The 8,433-nt window shown below is 36.6% G+C and overlaps 1 protein-coding gene and 1 pseudogene across 1 annotated transcript in view; both read left to right on the top strand.

Annotated features, from left to right (window-relative positions):
- Positions 1-1,655: 1,655 nt before the first annotated feature.
- LOC115676440 (MADS-box protein SVP-like) overlaps positions 1,656-8,433 on the top strand; it is a 29,497-nt gene continuing 22,719 nt past the window's right edge. The window contains exon 1 of the mRNA XM_056311710.1: positions 1,656-1,770. The gene's annotated coding sequence lies outside the window, so the exon portion shown is untranslated. The remainder of the gene's footprint in view (positions 1,771-8,433) is intronic.
- LOC115676439 (MADS-box protein SVP-like) lies at positions 2,140-5,119 on the top strand (annotated as a pseudogene).

The raw sequence follows: 8,433 nt of genomic DNA, 5'->3' as shown, positions 1-8,433 counted from the left end.
TGCGCGGCTTGGTGAACACGTGTGTAGTGTAATGAGTTGCCACGTGGCAAACATTGATCAAATTTCTGGAAGCTTTCTCTTTAGGTAACTTTTGTGTTTATAGAAAGAAAATCTTTAATAAGTCGATCTGTTAGTTTTTCTTTCCTTTTCTTTTCACTATTGAATTATCCACAGGAGCTCCTCCATCAATTCATTTTTTTCCCAAAAGCTCATCTAGATTTATTAAAACTCACCAACTTGGAGGATAGTTAATGGGATAACACAATATTTATAAAGGAAAAAGTGTCCCTAGTAATTATTTAAATTGTTAGAATGTTGTCAATCAAAATCGAGTTATATTACATTACGTATCAATGGCTACAAACCTTACAAGAAACAGTTTCTTGAGTTAAAGAAACATTGACCTAAAAATGAGTGAGCCAATGCATATCTCTCCGGGCATTCAATGAGAAGTGATGAAATTCAGAAAAATGTAGAGAAAGAAAGTAGGGCAAAGCGTATCAAAGACACTGTCTTCATTTTCGCAAGTAAATACGTAATCTAAAATTCAATTAGCTACTTTAGAGATTCTGTCTCCGAAACATAATAACCATACTTTAATATTCTTTTTCTTAGTCTCCTTACTAAGATAAGAAAAACCAGTTTGAACTTATTTGATAGCCATAGAATATAAAACAACGAAGAAGAGAGTTCCGTCCAGCTCTCCTAAATGCAATACTTGTATATAAATGGTGAGGAGATCACATCATAATCCTTCACTAGAACAAAGGGAAATTGTCTTAAAGGTCATAAACCTATTATACAATGGCCAATGCAGTCCTAAACTTTTCAATTTAGCTAATTTAGTCATAAACCTTTTGACGATTTGCCAATGTAGTTCTTACGAGCAATTTTAGCCGGAAATCATTAACGTGGACATCAGCCATCCATCGTAGCATTGCCAGCACTAACATAGACAATTTTTGCCTTTTTAAAAATTTTTCAAAATTTTCCCTTTTTTCTTTTTTTCCTTTTCTTTTATTCTTCTTTTTGTCCTTCATCAAATTGCAAACTGACCGGTTGTCGGGGCCCCAGCGACCCTTGCCAAGATCCAGGCGAGGGCGTGAAGCCCAACAAGGATTGCCAGCCGTCACTAGGGCCTCGGCAACCCCGCCACCCAAAAATCCAACGAAGAAAAAAGAAAATAAAATGAAAGGAAAAAAAGAAAATTTCAGAAAATTAAAAAAATGCAAAAACTATCTACATTAGCGCTAGCCGTGTCCGCGCAAGCATCTCTGGGCCAAAGTTGGCTGAGAGGATTACATTGGCAAATCGTCAAAATATTTATAACTAAATTAATAAAATTTAAAAGTTTATGACTGAATTAATCACAGTATAATAAGTTTAGGAATTTTTAGACAATTATCCTTCTAAAATAAAAAGAACAATAAATAAATAATAAGTAGCGAGTTCATGCTTTATAGGTGCTGAAAGAGCACAAAACACTGTAATGTGTGGAAAAGCAATATTTAAATGAATAAACTAAAGTCCAAGGTTTCGTTGATTCTGGGCTCCTCGTTCTCAAGGATATTTCCCATCTTTTTTAGTCTAATTGTAAATGACAAATACTAAAAGATGATAATAGGGAAGACCCCGTTTTCAATTCTCGAAGGCCCAAACACACGGGTCACACGCGAACACTCTCTCCCTCTCTCCTTCTCTCACTGGTGGCTTTCTTTTCGTGGCTATGATCGGACAAACAAGCCCCATCTGGTTCAGCATCTGAACAAGGTAAACCCTCCTCAGGAAAAAGAAAATCAAGAGAAATCACAAAAACCCACAGATCTTCACTCCTTCCCTCAATTATTTTTGCGTTTTCTGGGCATTTTTTTTGTGGGTGTTTTGCTTGTTGTGTTCATGGATCTGAACTGGTTTCCTATTTTCGTAGGGTTTTCTGGTTACTTTGTTTCACAGAACTTTCCATATGACTCAAGATCTTTGTATTGCTCTTCTGATATTATTTCCAGGCTCATCATGTCTCACTCTAGGTGAAAAACCACTAGTTTGTTGACCTGGTTCGTCTGATTTCTTTTTTTCTTTTTTTCTTTTTTTTTTTGCTTTTTCTTATATAGAAAGAATTTGAGAAGAGATACAAGGAAAATGGCGAGGGAGAAGACAAAGATAAAGAAACGGCGAGGCAGGTGACATTCTCGAAGAGGAGAAGAGGGCTGATCAAGAAGGCTCAGGAGCTCTCCGTTCTGTGTGACGCTGACGTGTCCCTCATCATCTTCTCATCCACTGGCAAGTTCTATGAGTTTTCCAGCTCCAGGTACTCAAATATTAATTTCTTAAGTCTATAATTCATCGTCAGATGATGCATCCCATAGATATACTCAAATAACTTGGGACTTTTTATTTCGATGTGCAATTTGAGAGGCCTACATTTGATGTGTGTCTGGGGGGTGTAATGCGTACGCAGAGAGAAAGAGAGAGAGAGAGGGCATATTTGGATACTTCGATTGTCTCTTGAGAGATCACTTTGTCTTGGTCATGATCAGTTGTAAGCATGCGTATTTTGTTGCAATTCCTGCTCAAAATTAGATCGAAAGTTGAGATCTATTTTCTCATGATGGGGACGGTGATCAAAACTAACAGCAATAGAGAATATAAAGCACCAGCGTGTATCAGATTGAAAACTTCCAAAAGGAGCAAGGAGTGGGGAGTGAGAGAGAGAGATCAAGAAACCATGAATTTCAGAACTAGGATGGGGAACATTAGTAATCTCCAAAAAAAATATTTACGACAGCTTGATGTTGCGGTCTCTTTCTGGTGTGCTGAACACTTGAGGCTGATTACATGTGTCCTCTCTTTGTATTCTTTTCCCTCCTCCTCCGAGCTTTGTTTACGTATGTTTGTTTATATTTGTGTAAAAAGTAAAAATTTCTTTTATTTTTCCATCAAAATCTAAAGTGTTATTCAAGTTATAGAAAATTATGAGTAAATTATATTTGAATTTACGTGTCAATGTTTGCATATTATGAATGTCTTTGAGTAGTTTCGAATACGTGAATTATAAAGTACAAAATGAAAGTAAAAGTTAATCCATTTAATTAGCAAACAGTAAAAAAATTCGATCCGAAATTATCTTGACGGGACTTGATGAAGATTTTACAATCCTTGGTCAGCACTTTTACAAACATGTACACAAATGTATTATATACTAAAAGACAAAATGTCCTATACAATGCAGACATGATCTCATCCTTATTCAAGATTCTAATATCCCAGTTCAGCACTTTTACAGGCATGCACCATAAGTATACAAACATGTACCATACTAAAAGCAAAATGGGCTAAGATCAAGATTTTACAATCCTCGTTAGCACTTTTACAAACGTTTGCTATATTATACCCCTTGGTACTTGGTATAGGTTTTATGAAACATGTACTATACTAAATTCCAAATAGAATTTTCATATCTCGCCTCCCGTGCTTTATTTCGACGGCCGCCATTGCTAGCTAATTGGGCTTGGCCTAACCCTCTTATTTTTGTGGAGGCGGTATCCACCACATATGGATAACCTAACACTGGGATACTATCAATATATGTTAGTTTGTCTTTTTGGCCACCCATCATGTATATACATACATAAATTTGAATATAATAAAGTTTCTGTAATCATGTATCTAGGTGAACTATGCACACATCTTGATGTTGTTCACTGCACTTTGAATTTTTTTGTTTTTTTTTGTTATTTCAATAGGTCAATAAACTCTAGGTGCATTTTTTGTTGGGTCACTCTGTTCATATCTTGTCCTTTTTCTGTGAAGTATGGAGGATACACTAACGAGATATGTTCTCCACTCCAATAACGTTGAGAAACCAGCCCAACCATGTCTTGAACTCAGGGTAAATCACTTGCTTAAATATGCCTCCTATGTTCTCTTCAAACTTAAGCCATATGTTCGTGAAATGAGATCTGTAATCTCAATATTACACGAAATTTTTCTCTTCAAATTGGTAAGCCTTTCATTCTTTTTCCCTAGAGTATAATACCGACATATGAAACACTGGTATAAATGAAATAGAACGAAATTCGATTGGAGGATCTAACCTTTTTTCGTGCTTGTTTTGGCTGTCTTAGATAGAGGACCACAATCATAAAATGATGCGCAAGGAAGTGGGTGATGAATTTCACAAACTGAGGTGCGTGCATATGTTTTTAGTGCTTGTTTGAGTCGAAATTATGTTTTTTCCCTCGTTTCTCCTTTTCGCGGATCAGTTATATTTATTCCTGACTTATGTCACAGGCAGATAGAGGGAGAGTATCTGGAGGGGTTGAACATGGAGGAACTGGGACAATTAGAGAAGAAACTCGAGGCGGCACTAAGCCTCGTGATCAAGACTGAGGTCTCTTCATTAGATTTTTCCATTCGGTTTCTCTAAGAACCAAAAGAAGGGTCCCTCATGTGTTGTTCTTGTTTCACTCTTTTGTTTTTTTTTTTTTTTTGCCATGTTGGCCATACCTGTATTTCCAGGAGGAGCAAGCACTGAACGAGATGAACAAACTGCAGAGAAAGGTTGGTGTACACTCACTAGACCCATGTGTGCAGAATAATTTCATATGCTGTGAACATTGCATAACGTTAAAACATATCTTCAAGTTGCAGATGGATTAGAGGACTCTATCTGATGATTTGAAGATTACTACTTCCTGATATTGCAGGAAGCACGGTTGATTAAAGAGAATAAGCAACTGAAACAGGAAGTAAGATTACTTCCCGGTAAACAGTATTACTTGTTTGTCGCTAATATATTGCCATGCATTCTCCTTTTCTTTAAAGAGGAATTGTCCAAAGGTGCTGATCTTATTTTGATAAATTGCAGATGAAGATAATCCTACATCAAGCCGTGAACTCGGAGTTGGTTAACAACGTTTCCATCAGCGGCAATAGCATTCCTCCTCTGGACGACAATAGCCCTAATCCCTCAAGTTAGGGCGAGCAAACAAGTAGAACTGATATACTGAAAATAAATCCGCAATGCATCTTGACGCCCTTTATTTTGCTCTTCTGGTGATTAATTTTATGTTTGCCTTTAGATGCTTTAATATTTGGAAAATTTAAGAATTTTTAGCCCCGGCTTCTTGGAGCCAATTCTTTTATTTTGGAAGTTATAATTAGCTGATATTATTGTGGGTTGAGCGTCCGGCTAATAAGTTGGATTTGCTTTTCATTTAGGTTTTCCTGTGGGGACATAGGATTGTCTAGCGATGATCGGTTCCAGTTTCACCTTGGAACCGGACCGGGAGGACGGGTTCCCAAAATTGGGAACTGAGGACCAGAACAGTCCGATCTAATGGAACCGGTCACTGGATTTAGTTTACATTTTACTAATTTTTGTCAATGAAATTCACTTAGGGTTTAGTTCACATTTTACAAATTGTTGTCAATGAAGTTTAATTATGGTTTAATTCACATTTTACCAATTTTTTAAAGGAATAAAATATATATATGTAGTCAGTCCGATCCAATTGGTCCGGTTCTTCCTTGGAATCGAGAACCGAACCGTCAGGATATCGGTTCCACTTTTAGGAATCGGGCGATTTTCGATTTGGACGATTCATTTTGCACATTTCTAGTATTGTCAGAGTAATTAATGCATGATTTTTTAATAGAGTAGTTATCTAGTGTATAAAAATTGGCTTTCGTTGATGTTCTTTGTTTTTTTTTTTGTTTTTGGCCCAACTGTGAAAATCATTACAAGGAGGACCCTAGTTTTTCACAAAGCATCAGGGCATTGTGAATGACGGTAGAGTAGGTTTCTAGACTGCCCAAGTAGGTTTCTAGACTGCCCGAGAAGGATCTATCACCGGCCTATTGTCTGCGATTCAACTCATTATCATAAAAATTTCTGTACTTTTTTTCTATTTTGAGAAACCTTTTTGCAACATTAATTTCTCTGCCTATATCATCATCATCATCTTGCAGGCTTCCTTCCTGAATCTGTAGTCTCAGACAGGAGACAGCCAACTGGTACATTTTCCTACAAACAAACAAAAAAGTAGTGAAGCCAATGACATCAATAATAACAATAAAGGATGAAAGCCTATGATTGGAAATAACTATTATTGAATATAGTTAGCGGATATAGCTAGTTGATGATTCAACTTCTTATATAGATGAAACTCTTGTAACGTTTTTCATCTAAAGTACTTGTACCGCATTTTCTTGCTTAGTTGCTCTATAAAACAATATCGATATAGGACATCTATTGATAAGTTACACCAACTAAATATGTCGATGCCAATTATACTCATTCATATAAAATACCACCCTTTGATTGATCAGATTTTGGAAAGGTTAATCAAATTCTTAATTGGTGGGTTGCAAGTTATGGACACAATATAAGTGGTGGCCATAACTTCTAACCTTTCAATTAATAAGAAGCATGGTTGGAGGAAATAAGCGAGTTCTACAATTCATTTTAATTGATCCTTTCCAAATTCAACAATAATCTAAATTAAAAAGGATTATAAGAACCGGTGTTCTACATGGTTGAAGATGCTAGGTTTGTAAAGTTAAGAGATTCTACACTTTTTTTCCGAGGGCGCCACTTGATTTGCTATATCTTAGTAGTAATGTGTTGTTTGGAAAGGAGGGAAGAGGGAGGAAAATTAGGAGTGAAACGAACAGCTAGGTGAACCTTACGATTTATTGGATAGGGGTGATCAGTTCCCGGTCCGGTCCAGTTCTAAAGTGAAACCAAGAATCGGACCAAGAGGACCGGTTCCCAAAATTGGGAACCATGTTTCGGACCGATTGATCCTAGGATCAAGAACCAGTCACTTTAGATTTAGTTCACATTTTACTAATTTTTGTTAATAAATTTATGTCAATGAAGTTCACTTAGGGTTTAGTTCACATTTTACTAATTTTTGTCAATAAAGTTCACTTAGGATTTAGTTTACATTTTACTAATTTTTTTAAGGAATAAAAAATATATATATGTAGTTGGCCGGTTCCCCCTTGGAACCAAAAACCGTACCGCCCGGACGCCCTTTCCATTTTTAGGATTCGGGATCCGGACCGACACTCCCGGAAACCTAACCGAACCGGTCCGTACAGTTCCCTGTTTGAGCCGTCCATTTTGCATACCCCTGCTATTGGGCAAGTGGGAAAGTTTGGAGAAAGAAATTTGGAGAAAGAAATGAAAATTTAAAGTTTATTAGCATTTTCCTTCTCTTTTCCTTCTCCCTAGGTCTCCCAAGCATAGAATTATTTTCCGTGAGAACAAAAGAAAAGAAAATTTAATACTTTTTCTCCTCTTTCTTCCTATAGATGCTTCTATTTAGAGCCTAAGAAAATTTGAGTTGGCTCTCCTTATGAACATTAGTAGATCTATAAAAGTATGTCATGATTGCTGTCACATCTCTCTCTTGCTTATTTCTCCTTCTTCTTTTTGAGATATCACTTATTGCATTACCGTTATGAACTCAAAACTTTAAACTTACTCAAACTCGATAAAGTAAAAGTTGTTATAAAATTACTAAAAGTCTCTCAAACACACTCTAAGGTGGTCTCATTTTATGTTGTGCAATAAATTTGTGAATTCAGTCATTTTTTTATACTATGGTAGATTGCAAGTGGGTAGCAGTAGTATTATGTGACTTCAATGTTTACTTAAGCTGACATAAAAATTTTCACGGGTTAGATATCCAGTCTAGAATATTGTACAGAAAAATCCGTCATATCTATGGAGCACATCCATAGATTCTATACATTCTATTATATAAGAGAACTGCCGATTTTTAAGAGATCTCATTATTTTTTTCTTCCTTGAACATCTTTAATTACTTATCATTTAAATATTGTTTCCGTGAATATAGAGTAAATTAACCATTCTCTTGTAAGTTTCGATGTTAGATTTCCATCTTTTCTTATCCAACCACAATCTTCTTAAACAAAGTATAGATCTTGAAATATTTTTTTCTTTCCATATATACTTACACAATTTTTGTGTATTGTGTACTTTTATCAACAATTTCTTTTCATTATTTAATGATGGCCGCTCGAGAATCAAGCTCGATCATTGCTGCTCCAACTTCCAAGCTTCTTCAAACTCGCCGCCATAGCCACCTGAGCTTTGTCAAGCTTGCGGCTACGACAACTTGAGCTACGTCGAGCTCCTAGCCATAGTTGCTCGAGTTTCATCAAGCTCGGCCATGGTTGCTCTAGCTTCCATGCTTCTTCAAGCTCACAACCATGGCTATGCTGCCATGGCCACTCGAGCTTTGTCGAGCTTGGCCATGGCTGCTACAGCTTCCTTGAGCTCATGGTCATGGTCGCTTGAGCTTCTTCGAGTCCATTGCCATGGGCTCTCGAATAACCAGGCTTCTTAGTATAGTCGATGCTCTCTGCAACTTAGGTTTGTAGCTAATGAACTAAGTAGAG

Source organism: Syzygium oleosum, unplaced genomic scaffold (genome assembly GCF_021117445.2).
Source record: "Syzygium oleosum isolate NSW1041296 unplaced genomic scaffold, Sole_v2.1 Sole_v2.05, whole genome shotgun sequence".
NCBI classification, from domain to species: domain Eukaryota; kingdom Viridiplantae; phylum Streptophyta; class Magnoliopsida; order Myrtales; family Myrtaceae; genus Syzygium; species Syzygium oleosum.
Note: the sequence above shows the minus strand (reverse complement) of the source record. Positions and strands in the feature narration are given on the sequence as shown.